Source organism: Arvicanthis niloticus, chromosome Y (assembly GCF_011762505.2).
Source record: "Arvicanthis niloticus isolate mArvNil1 chromosome Y, mArvNil1.pat.X, whole genome shotgun sequence".
NCBI classification, from domain to species: Eukaryota; Metazoa; Chordata; class Mammalia; order Rodentia; family Muridae; genus Arvicanthis; species Arvicanthis niloticus.
Genome location: NC_133431.1, coordinates 6,083,065 through 6,095,103, shown reverse-complemented (window position 1 = coordinate 6,095,103; position 12,039 = coordinate 6,083,065). Strand labels below are relative to the sequence as shown.

Below are 12,039 nucleotides of genomic sequence, written 5' to 3'. Positions count from 1 at the left end.
TTCAACATGAATCATTCTTTAGAATAATCCTTATAGAAATGCCTACAGGTCAAGATGAAGGAGGTTATTGCTCAGTTGATATTCCTATTCCCAATGTAGCTAGGTTGTGTAAAGCTGACACAAATCAAGTAGCACAGCTTATATTGGAAATACCAACAGCATCTCCAACAGTAAACAATCACCACAAGAAGAGAAAGACACAAATAAATAGATTCAATCTACATCACAACTTAGTGATAGGGATAGGTGTTATCTTGGACAGTATTGTACATTTTGTAAGTATTAATACTGTATAGTACTTAAATTTTTGTATGGTCTTTAGTTTCTTTACACAAAGCAAAATGTCTTATTAAATATCATCTAAAATTTTTAAACTAATAAGGATTTAATAAAGTAATTTTTCTCTGGATTTGTAAAGAGAAATTAAATCTGATATTAACAAAATACCACAATACCTCAGGGCCAACATGTAGAAGACTTTCATGTCCATAATGACTTTCTCTTTAGTGCTGAGGAAGACAGTGAGGAAGGCCACCCCATCACTGTAGAACACTGAAACACTGAATGTTAGAAACTTGACTTCCTTGAGTTTAGGACAGATTTTTTTCTAATTCTTTTTTTATATTTATTTTGTTGGTTATTTTATTTACTTACATTTAAAATGTTATTCTCCTTCCAGGTTTCCCTCTGCAAACTCCCAATCCATCCTCCCTTCTCGTTGATACTATGAGTGAGCTCTCTCACCCACCCACCCACTCCTGCCACACCATTTAGGGCAGGTTTGGGGCTAAGAAAGTCAATTGAAATTCTGTGGAGCCAGAAACCCAAGTAAAATGTAATAACTGAGATTCTGTTGAAAGAAAAGAAAATTAAGAGTGTTTATCAGTCCCAATAAAAGTAGATGTTATCAAAGATTCCAAAGAGATCAAGTGTAAACACAATACAAATAGGAATAACAAAATTAGGTGTCCCCCCTTACCAGCACCCCTCTCATCTTTATGCCTGGATAATTTACTTGAAAGCCAGAACCACACACTGTACTTGCCTTGGCCATCACAGCAGAAATAGCCACTGTGAACAGGACACCAAATGTGGTTTGCTGCAGGATGCATGTGGCCATGCTGGGATACCAGTTGAAGAGCAAGGAGAAGAGGAAGCTGAAAGTGAAAGACATGAGAAGGATGTAGCTGGGAGAGTGAGGTTAATAACTTACATAATGAGAGTGTCTTTGTACTTCCTAAAATATCCAAGAACCAGAGCTGTGAGAGTAGAGAAGTGCAGGTACATGCAGTCAAGAGCTTTCTCAAACAGGTCTTCATAATTAAGAAAGGAGACTTGTCATTCCAGGCAGTGTGTATTGGTGTGCTATCATGTACACATAGCTGTTGGAAAACACTAGCAACAAACCCTTGGAAATTTTTACTATTATATAATTATTTAATCTTAATCAGAGGACACTTAAATATATATTTAGCCATTTAGCAACAAATTGTTTTGTTGTTGTAGGGAACAGTTGTGGGTGCTGCAATCCCTGGCTGAAGTTCAGAGGGAGGCTTCCACTCTGTCCTCATAATAATGAGTGCCTATTTCCACTGGCATTCTGCATGACACAAAATAAGAAAATCTTAGGAAACTAGACAAATTTCAGAATGGGCCTGGAACAGGACAGTTGCTGCGTCCCCCATCAACAAAATGATGGACTGGGTATTAGGACTATCTTGTACCTCACTGGTACAAATAGGCATAATTATGTTCTAATCGTATTTTGAGAGAAAAGTTTTATTTTAACAGGAAGGGTGATTTGTAGGAGGAGCTAAGGGGGAAGGAGTACCGAGAGAATGAGATGGAGTAAGGAGAGGAGAAGATGGAAAGGAGAAGCTAGGTGATGAGAGAGAGAGAGAGAGAGAGAGAGAGAGAGAGAGAGAGAGAGAGAGAGACATGGAGGCAGATGTTCACGTCTCCACCAGTCAAAGATAGTTTATATATCTAGGTTGGGTATTGGGTTACACTTCTGGTTGAGCATTACCAAACTTATAAAGCCTTTGATTAACATTTTAAAAATTGTATAAAAGCAAGAAGGAAAAGGGGGGTGGGATAGGGGTTTTCTAGGGAGGGGAATTAGGGAAAGGGGATGACATCTGAAATATAAATAAAATATCCAAAAAAAAAGAATTTGATTTTACAGGCCAAAACCAAACTGCAAAGCTTACTGTCCTTTTATGTTGGGAGGCGCACTAGCCCCACGTTCCGGTGGCCAAAAAATGTTGCTGCACGAGCAAAATGTTGAGGCCTGGGCTGCCCGCATTTGGGAGGCCACTCAATCTCGGCCCAAGCTGCTGCTCTGGTCCGCGGGTCAGGGTTCAGCAAGAGAGAAAGTGAGGTCGGACTCAAAGAATGGAGAACAGACAGTGTGTTTCAATCCAGTTCATTCTTCAGTCTCTTCTTAGTCTAAATCCTAAGTCTTGAGTTCCAAGTGCCTGCTACCTAATGCCTAATTCCTGTCTGATTCTCTCTCTGTCTTCTCAGGTTCTCTCTGATCTTCTCTGACTCTGTCTGAGTCTAAAGTGTCTCCTTCTCTGTCTTCTCTCTGCAGTGTCTGATTCTCCAATCTAGTCTGTCTGGTTCTCTGTTCTGTTCTGCCTTTTATATGTCTCACTTCTAAGCCATGCCTTTTGGTCACACCTTTAATCATGCCCTTAGGTATTGCTTCTAAATCTGATCTCTACACTTTTAAGTCACTCTTAAGTTACACACCTTTAATCTTACATACCTTTAATCTCAAGGTATCTAAACCAAGATTATTGGAGTGTGCTCAGCTGTTGTAGGCTATTGTAATCCAAGTCACATGTCAGGGTATATGGCTCAAGATGGCTGCAAAGCTGATAGCCGCTTTCTGCTAAAAGTTGGCCCCCAACAATTTCTTTATTTCTTTCCTGAACAAGTTATCATTGTATAGAAAGTTGTTCAGAATGTGGCTTTCTGTTGTTTTTGTTATTATTGAAGTCCATATTATTCTGTACTGATTTCATAGGATGCATGAGAATATTTCAGTCATCCTGTATCTGATGAGGCTCGATTTGTGACCAATTTTTTTTTGTTTTTTTGAGACAGGGTTTCTCTGTGTAACCCTGGCTTTCCTGGAACTCACTCTGTAGACCAGGGTGGCCTGGAACTCAGAAATCCACCTGACTCTGCCTCCCAAGTGCTAGGATTAAAGGCGAGTACCAGAACTGCCCTGTGGTTTGTGATAGATTATATGGTCAATTTTGGAGAAGATACCATGAGGTGCTGAGGAGAAGATATATATAATTGTATGCCTCCCTTTTCATTTCGGATTTTGGTAATTAGGATATTGTGTCTGTGTCCTTTCATTAGTTTGGCTAAAAGTTTATCCATCTTGTTGATTTTCTCTATCTATCTATCTATCTATCTATCTATCTATCTATTGTGAAATGTTTCATATGGAAGAGTCAGAGGAAAAACTTAAGGAGGTGAAAAGGATGGCAACCCCATAGAAAGAACAACAGTGTCAGCAAACCTGGACACTTCAGGGCTTCCAGAGTCTAAGCCAAAAACCAAGATGCATATAGGGGTTGGTTCATGGCCCCAGGCATGTGTGCAGCAGAGGACTGCCTTGTCTGGCCATAACGGGAGAAGATGCACTTAACCCTGTAGAAACTTGATGCCCCAGGGAAAAGGGAACCTAGTGGAGGTGAGGTGCTGGTGGTGGGAGGGTGGGAAAGAAACCTCTCAGACGCAGTAGGGAAGAAGATGGGGAGAAGACCTCAGGGAAGAGGGACCAGAAAGGCAAACAACTTTGGAATTAAAAAAAATAATAATAAAGTTTAATTTAAAAAGGAAAAAAGAAACATAATTGAAAAAATATACATCTACATTGAGTTTGAAAAAGAGCAGATGGTTTACTGGAAGGGAAAGTGGCATTAATACAGTACTCTTTGACTTGGCTGCTATGTGCAGTGTTAGCTTCTGTGATCTGTAACATGACACACACAGCTACAGCCAATGGCCTGTGTCTCAATCATCTGACCTGACTTAACACTGAAAGTGCATTGGACATATCTCCAAAGTTGGAAATTCAATACTTATTGGATTATTCTAAAGTTCCCAAATTATATACCTATCAATCTAGTTTGTCTTCATTCACCTGATTTGAATAAATACACGCTGGAAATTAGAAAATGTTTACCCTGTCACCACCAGTTGTTTTTTTGTTTGTTTGTTTTGTTTTATTTTGGTAATGGTGACTCCAGTGTTAGTGATTGGAAGCAATCTTATTAAAACCATCTTCTCAACAAAAGTAACTTATTTAAAAAGTGGTTCACTTGCCTCCCTGTCCAATTTAAGGAGAAAAAACAACCATGGCATTAATGAAACATTGGCTTAAATGTAAGCTGAATACTTCACGGAATCTATCATGGACCCTATGTTGGGTCCCACCATAAATTTCACTGTGTGGACAGAAACAATTGTATATCAAGTACAGTGACATAAAATGGGCCTTTTCACTTCCAGAAGTGATAGCCACATTTCATTCCATGATGTTGGTACTTGATTCTGTAATAAGAACTAACATTTATTACCCTCTGGTTGATGAGTGTGAGCCCATTTATATTCCAAAAGAAGGTCTTAAATATTCCAATATAGCTGACATACTAGAAAAAGACTTTGAAACCATCTATGTGAAGATAATAGAGGCCCTTAAAGTGAAAATGACTAAATCACTTAAAGAAATACAGGAAAACACAAAGAATTGGAGCAAATCAATAAATACCTCAAAGACAGCCAGGAAAACACAAACAAAAAAGTGGAGAAAACCAACCAATCTTATAAATAAAGCCAAAAAAAAAAAAAAAAAAAAAAAAAAAACCAAACCAAGAGTAGAAGGAAACAAAACAATTTAATACCTAAAAGTGGAAATAGAAACAATAATGAAAACAAAAAATGAGGGAATGATGGAAACAAAACCTTAGGGCTGCAAAGAGGAACTACAGAGGAAAGACTCACAAACAGAATACAGAGACGGAAGACAAATCTCAAGCCTTGAAGATACAATAGAAGGGATGGAAATATCACACAAAGAAAATGTTAAATCTAAAACTTCCTGACATAAAGTATCTAGAAAACCCAGGAGATTGTGAAAGGATTAAACATAAGGATACTAGGACTAGAGGAAGAATATTAGATCAAATTCTCAGAAAATATTGATGACAAAATTCTAGAAGAAATATTTCCTAACATAAGGAGAAAGGTGTGTGTCACAGTAAAAGAATCATCAAAACACAAAACAGAATGGACCATAATATGAAGTCTTTTTTTCTGTATAATAATCAAAACACCCAGTACAAAGAAAGAACCCTAAAAGCTGCAAAGGTCAAAAGCCAAGAAACCTATAAATGAAGATCTATTAAAATTGCAGATCACCTCACACTGGAGTCTGTAAATGTCAGAAGGTCTTGGACATGTATGCTACAGAAACTTCAGATGCCCAGATTATTATATGTAGAAAAAAATTTAATTGCTATTAATAGAAAAATCAGATAGTCCATGCTAAAGGGAAATTTAAGCAATATCTATCTACACAAACTTACACAAAGTTATATACAAAGAATCCAACCCAAGGAAGTTAACAATACACATGAAAACACAGGTAGTAAATAATCTTGTATTATCTTCAAAAGAAAGGAAAGCACACAAATACCCCAACACCAGCTCCACCACCACCAGCAGCAGCAACAACAACAAAATACAAGGAGTTAACAACCATCATTCATTGACTCTTTAAATGACCACAGTTCACCAATAAAAACACAAAGGCTAACAGAATAGATGCTAATAAATATCTAACTTCTATTGCATAGAAGAAATATAACTCAACATCAAGAATGGGCATTAATTCAAAGTAAATGGATGTAAAAAGATACTCCAAGCAGATGGACGAAAGAAGTAAGCTATTGTAGTCATTTTAAAATATAGCAAAATAAAATTTAAAGAAAATTAATCAAAGGAATTGGAGAAAAACACTAAAATTTCATAAAGAAAAAAAAATCACCAAAAATGACATTTCAAGTTTCAACACCTACGCCTTAAACACATGGTCACCAACCATTGTAAAAGAAAGTGTTTTAAAGTTAAAATCACATAATAATACTCATTCACTTATATTCCAAGATTTTTTTGTTTTTGTTTTTGTTTTTTGAGACAGGGTTTCTCTGTGTAGCTCTGGCTGTCCTGGAACACACTCTGTAGACCAGGCTAGCCTCAAACTCAGAAATCCACCTGCCTCTGCCTCCCAAGTGCTGGGATTAAAGGCTTGTGCCACCACTGCCCCGCCATATTCCAAGATTTCAATACCCCATTCTCACCAGTGGACAAATTCTCCAGACCAAAAACAAAACAAGAACACCAAAAAACAACAACACAAAACCAGAAAAATATTCCACCTAACTGACAACATGAACATGAGTCCAGTTGATAATTAGAGAACATTTTATTGAAATACAGGAGAATATGCCTTCTGCTCAGCACCTCATGAAACTTACTTGTAAACTGAATACATATTCAGACACACTTCCAACCTCAATACATACAAGAAAATTGAAATAACACCATGACTCCTATCAGACCACCATCGATTACAGCTGAATATCAACAAAACCAGAAAGAACACAAAGCTTACAAACTCATGGAAGCTGAACAACTCACTATGAATGAAAAATAGCTTAAGATGAACATAGAGAAAAAATTGGAGACTTTCAAAAATTCAATGCAAATGAATATGCAACATGTAGAATCTTATGGAACACAAAGAAAATGAGTGTGATGTTAAGAAGAAAGTTCATAGCACAAAATGCCTACATAAAAAACCTGGAGAGCTCTCATACTGGCAATTTAGCAGCATGCATTAAATTCTATAGCAGAAAGAAGTAAGCAATGAAAAACTAGATTAGACATCAGTTAATTATCAACTTGGGGGCTGAAATCAACAAAATAGAAAGAGAAGAATGCAAAGATTTAAGGAAACATCGAGTTGCTCCTTTGAGCCTTTTATTAGACAAGATAGTCAAACCCTTATGAAAAGATGGAGAATATCCAAATTAATGAAATCTAAAATGAAAATGGGGACAAAATAACAGACAATGAAGAAATCTAAACAATGGTAATGACATAGTTTTAAAAAGCCTCAACTCCATTGAACTGGAATTTCTAATAATAATTTAAAATTTCCTCAATAGGTTCCTCTTACCAAAGTTAAATCAAACTAAGGGAAACAATTCAAACTGCCTAAACATCTAGAAAAAGAGAAGTCATTACAAATCTGCCACCAAAAAGAGCCCAGGGCCATGAATTTTAGGGTAGAATCATACCAGACTTTCAAAGAGGAGTTCATGAGAATACTCCTCAAAGTAGTCAACAATATAGAAATAGAAGAAACCTTAGCCAATTTGTTTTGTGAACCCATGGTTGCTCAAATATCCATTCAATATAAAGACTCAGTAACAAATGAGAATTGTAGACCAATTTTTCTTTAAAACCAAATATGTAAAAATATTTAATAAAAAAAATAAAATAGAAACCACGTCAAAAGATCATTCACCATGATCAATGAGGTAGCCTTCGTTCAAGAGGTGCAGGGATGGTTCAACATAATGTGATTAAAGTGTAAGAAAAAAAGATGTAATCTCTTAGATGATGAAAAATTCTCTGACAATATTTAACCCCACTGTATTATAGAGTTCTTGGAGTGATTAAGGATACAAGGAACATAGGTAAATGTAATAATGTCACTTTACTGCAAACCTATAGCCAACATTAAATTATGGAGAGAAATTCTAATTAATTCCACTAATTCACAAAGAAGAGAAGGTGATCCATTCTCTCCATATCTATTCAAAATACTATCTAAAATTCTAATGTTAACTAGTCCTATATTGAAATTACAATTTAATGTTAACTATTGCTTTACTGCAATTTACAATTTAATGTTAACTAGTCCTATATTGCAATTTACAATGTTAAATAACTTTGGAAGTAAAATTATCTTAATCTGCAGATGATATGATAGTAAGCACAAGTGAACTAAAACTTCCCAAAGACAATTCCCAGAGCTGATAAACACTTTCAGCAAAGTTGTTGGATACATGATTAACTAAAAAAAAAAAAAAAAAAAAAAAAAAAAACAGTGGCCTTCGTATGTACAAATGAGTTTACCAGTGTAAACAAAATAGAGAGACATCGTAAAGTTTGAACTGATGGTTGACGCTCGTCAATGTTTTTTTTTTCTACATAATGAATAACCTTGAGTAACTCAATGTGTGTTGGGTAAGATCATACAAATTATTTGTAGTCACAGATGACTTTTTATATTATTGAAGGTGCTCAAAGACTATTGTAATATACAAACTCTTTAATAGATTCATTACTTACTAAAGAGTTTAGTCTTCTATCAAGATATCAGAAAGTACACAACTTTAACACATTGACCATGTTTATGGGGTTTTTCTTGCATTGTGACTTTATCTCATGTTTTCTAGGATGACTGCTACATGAAAAGGCTTTACCACATTGCTTATTCATAGCATTTCTCTCCAGAATGTGTTCTTCTATGTTCATAGATGACTGTATTGTGAAAAGTTTTTATCTCATTGATTACATTTATAAGTTATGTCTTCAGTGTGTTCTGTTACATATTCAAATATGCCTATAACATACAAATGTTGGGAAGAAGCAAAAGAAACTTGCCCTAAGTACTGCCTTTTTGTCACCACCCTTCATTTAATCATAAACTGAAACTAATTTTAAATTCCAGGTCATAGGGGACCTGTGTACTTAACAATATCTGACCAGCTTTCATCACTCATGTTTTATTACCTAAAACATAACAACTGTCCCTAACCATGATTTCTATTATTCCTGTTTTATTCCTCAAAATATAATGCATGGTTCTAACCACAAAAGAACAAACGGCTGTGATAGTGTAGACCAAACAACCTACATTCTGTATCATTTGACATAGAGTAACAATAGAAAAAAGTGAATGGGAGAAAAATGTAACTGTAACTTGGCACAAGACTTTGTAGTTTTGACTAGTCACAGAGGACATGTTTAAGATTGAGGGGGCATGTCCTGAGTCACAGTGGGTGTGCATAAAACTTAGAGGGTGTGTCCTGAGACACAGGGGGGCAAGCTCTAGTATAGACGGCATAAGGGAGGGAACAACTTAAGCACTTGCTAAGTCCCTGAGAACAAGCCATTGAAATTGCCTGTGCCCTGACAACTATACAGGTAATGTTCACCCAGAAAACAGGACAGGAAGAGAGAATCTCAGGCATTAAAGATGAATAGGACCAGCTGGGTGGTGGTGGCACAGCCCTTTAATCCAAGCACTTAGGAGGCAGAGGCTGGTGGATTTCTGAGCTTGAGGCCATCCTGGTCTACAGAGTGAGTTCCAGGACAGCAAGGGCTACACAAAGAAACCCTATCTTGAAAAACCAAAAAAAAAAAGGTCTTCCGTTCTTGCCCATGAGGATGCCAGACCTGAAAGCCCATCGCCATACCTCAGAAAATTGAGGAAATCAAGGACTTTTTGCTCACAGCTCGGCAGAAAAACGCCAAATCTGTCAAGATCAAGAAGAACAAGGATAACGTGAAGTTCAAGGTCAGCTGCAGCAGATATTTTTACACCCTGGTCATCACAGACAAGGAGAAGGCAGAGAAACTGAAGCAGTCCCTACCCCCCAGGTTTCGCAGTGAAGGAGCTGAAATAAACCAGACATGCATATGACTATTAAAAGCCCTGAAAAGAAAAAAAAAAGAAATACCAAAAAAAAAAAAAAAAGTATAGAGGGCATGTCTTGAGTCACAGAGGGAGTGCTTAAGACTCATGGGGGCATGTCCTGTGATACAGGGAGCTTGTTTAGAACTCTGTCCAGAGTCACAGGGGGCATGCTTAAGACTCAGGGGGCCTGTCCTGAGATGCAGAAAGCATGATTAGGACTCTGGAGGCATTTTTAAGACTGAGGGGATATGTCCTGAGTCACAGGGGGCATGCTTAGACTCTAGCACACATTCTTTCATGATAATGAAGACTAGAGAATTGTGCAAAGGCTTGACCATATTAAATACACACACAGGGTTTCTGTCTCAGTGTTTCCATTGCTATGAAGAGAAATCATGAACAAGGCAACTCCTATAAAAGCAGCAGTTTAATTGGGACTCGCTGACACTTTCAGAGATTTAGTCCTTTTTCATCATAGCAGGAAGCAAGGCAGGCATGAAAGAAAACATGATGCTGGGGAAGAAGCTGACAGTTCTGCATCTTAATCCAAAGGCAGCCAGGAAGAGACTGTCTGCCAGGGAGCTAGTAGGAGGGCCCATTCTGCATCATGTGGAACTTCAAAGCCCACCCCCATAGTGATGCACTTCCTCCAACAAGGCCACATCTCATAATAACTTCCTCCCACTCCCTGAGCCAAGCATATTTATACTACCATATTCCACTGCCTGGCCCCCCTATGATTGTACAAACACATGATTTTATGGGGATCATATTTAAAAATAGCATAATACAAGATATGTGAGGTTTAAAGTAAAAAGTCCCCATAATCTATAGAACTCTCATAAATGTTAAAAGTCCAAAGTTCAAAGTCTCTTCTGAGATTCATCCAATCATGTAACCATAATCCCCTATACTTTGAAAAAATAGCACATAATATACATCCAAATTCACAGGATATACTTCACCATTCCTAATCACCAATGTGAGGAAATACTGGGCCAAAAGAAGACCAAAAGCCAGCAAGGAAATCTCCAAACTCTGCATCCCCATGTCTGATGTCAAAGTGTTCTTCAGATCTCCAACTCCTTCCTGCCCTGCTCACTGCAGCACAATTCTTTCTCTTTGGCTTATGATATTTCCTGAAAGTAGTTTTCCTGAGAAGGTATCCCATAGCTTGGGAATCTAAAACTCTTGGGGTCTCCAAAGTAATTTCAAAATTACAGCTTTTTGTTCCAGTATCTGAGATCCGCAGATGATCTTCTGTCCTCCTCAAAAGAAGCTGGGTCTCTCTCCAGCTCTTCCCTCTATAGAACACTAGGTTCTGCTTGACTCCACTCAACTGCTGCTGCTGCTCTTTCTGCTCATCCCGTGGGACTGACATCTTCAACATTCTGGGTTTTTCTGTGACAAACAGTCTTCACTGCATTCCTCTCATGCTCCCTTCATGGTGCCAAGCCTCAGCTGCACTGTATGAAACATTCAAGCCTTAAAACCAGTGCCACCTGGGTGAGTCTTACCCAGGACTGAGTCAAGCTGCACCACAAGGGACAACCTTGGCTACCTCTGGAATACAACTTCTTTCTCCTGTTTGAAAACACCAGAAGATTTCACCTCAGTGATGCTCATTTCTTCTTCATCCTCACTAATTTTCTAACTACAGGCAACCAGCATCAATTGTCTCAGTCATCCCTTCTATTCTTGCCTCTAAAGCCAGAACCACATGCACAAGGCTGCTGAGTTCTGCTTGCTGGAGCCAGAACATGGCTCCTTCTATTACATCATCACCAGCTTTATAGGTTTCAACAACTTCATTGCCTAAGCTTGGCTGTGCTTGAACTCGCTCTGTAGATGAACCTTGAACTCAGATCTGCATGCCTTTGTCTCCTGAACACTGGATAATATATGTGTAACACTTTGCCTGTACCAAAGCTTTTCTTTACCTAAAACTTGTTCTGTTTTAGGAACACTTGAACAAGGAAGACTTGAATCAGAAATCAGCCTGACTCTGATCTCCTGGGATTTAATGCATGTACCACCATGCCTAGACTTAAGTATATCCTTGTAGATTTCAAATTGAAAACCCAGAATAGTAATCACAATCCATCAATTGTCAATTTCACACATACTGATAAATCTTGTGTCCACATGAAAACAACTACATAATAGTAATGCCTAACACAATACAGTTCTCCTTTGTCCAACTTCATATCCATTTGTTTAGGTGGATGGAATCTTGCCCTAAT

The 12,039-nt window shown here is 37.6% G+C and overlaps 1 pseudogene; it reads left to right on the top strand.

The window, feature by feature from the left end:
* The first annotated feature begins 1,106 nt into the window (after positions 1–1,106).
* Positions 1,107–9,785, top strand: LOC143437272 (large ribosomal subunit protein eL38 pseudogene; annotated as a pseudogene).
* The last annotated feature ends 2,254 nt before the right edge of the window (positions 9,786–12,039 follow it).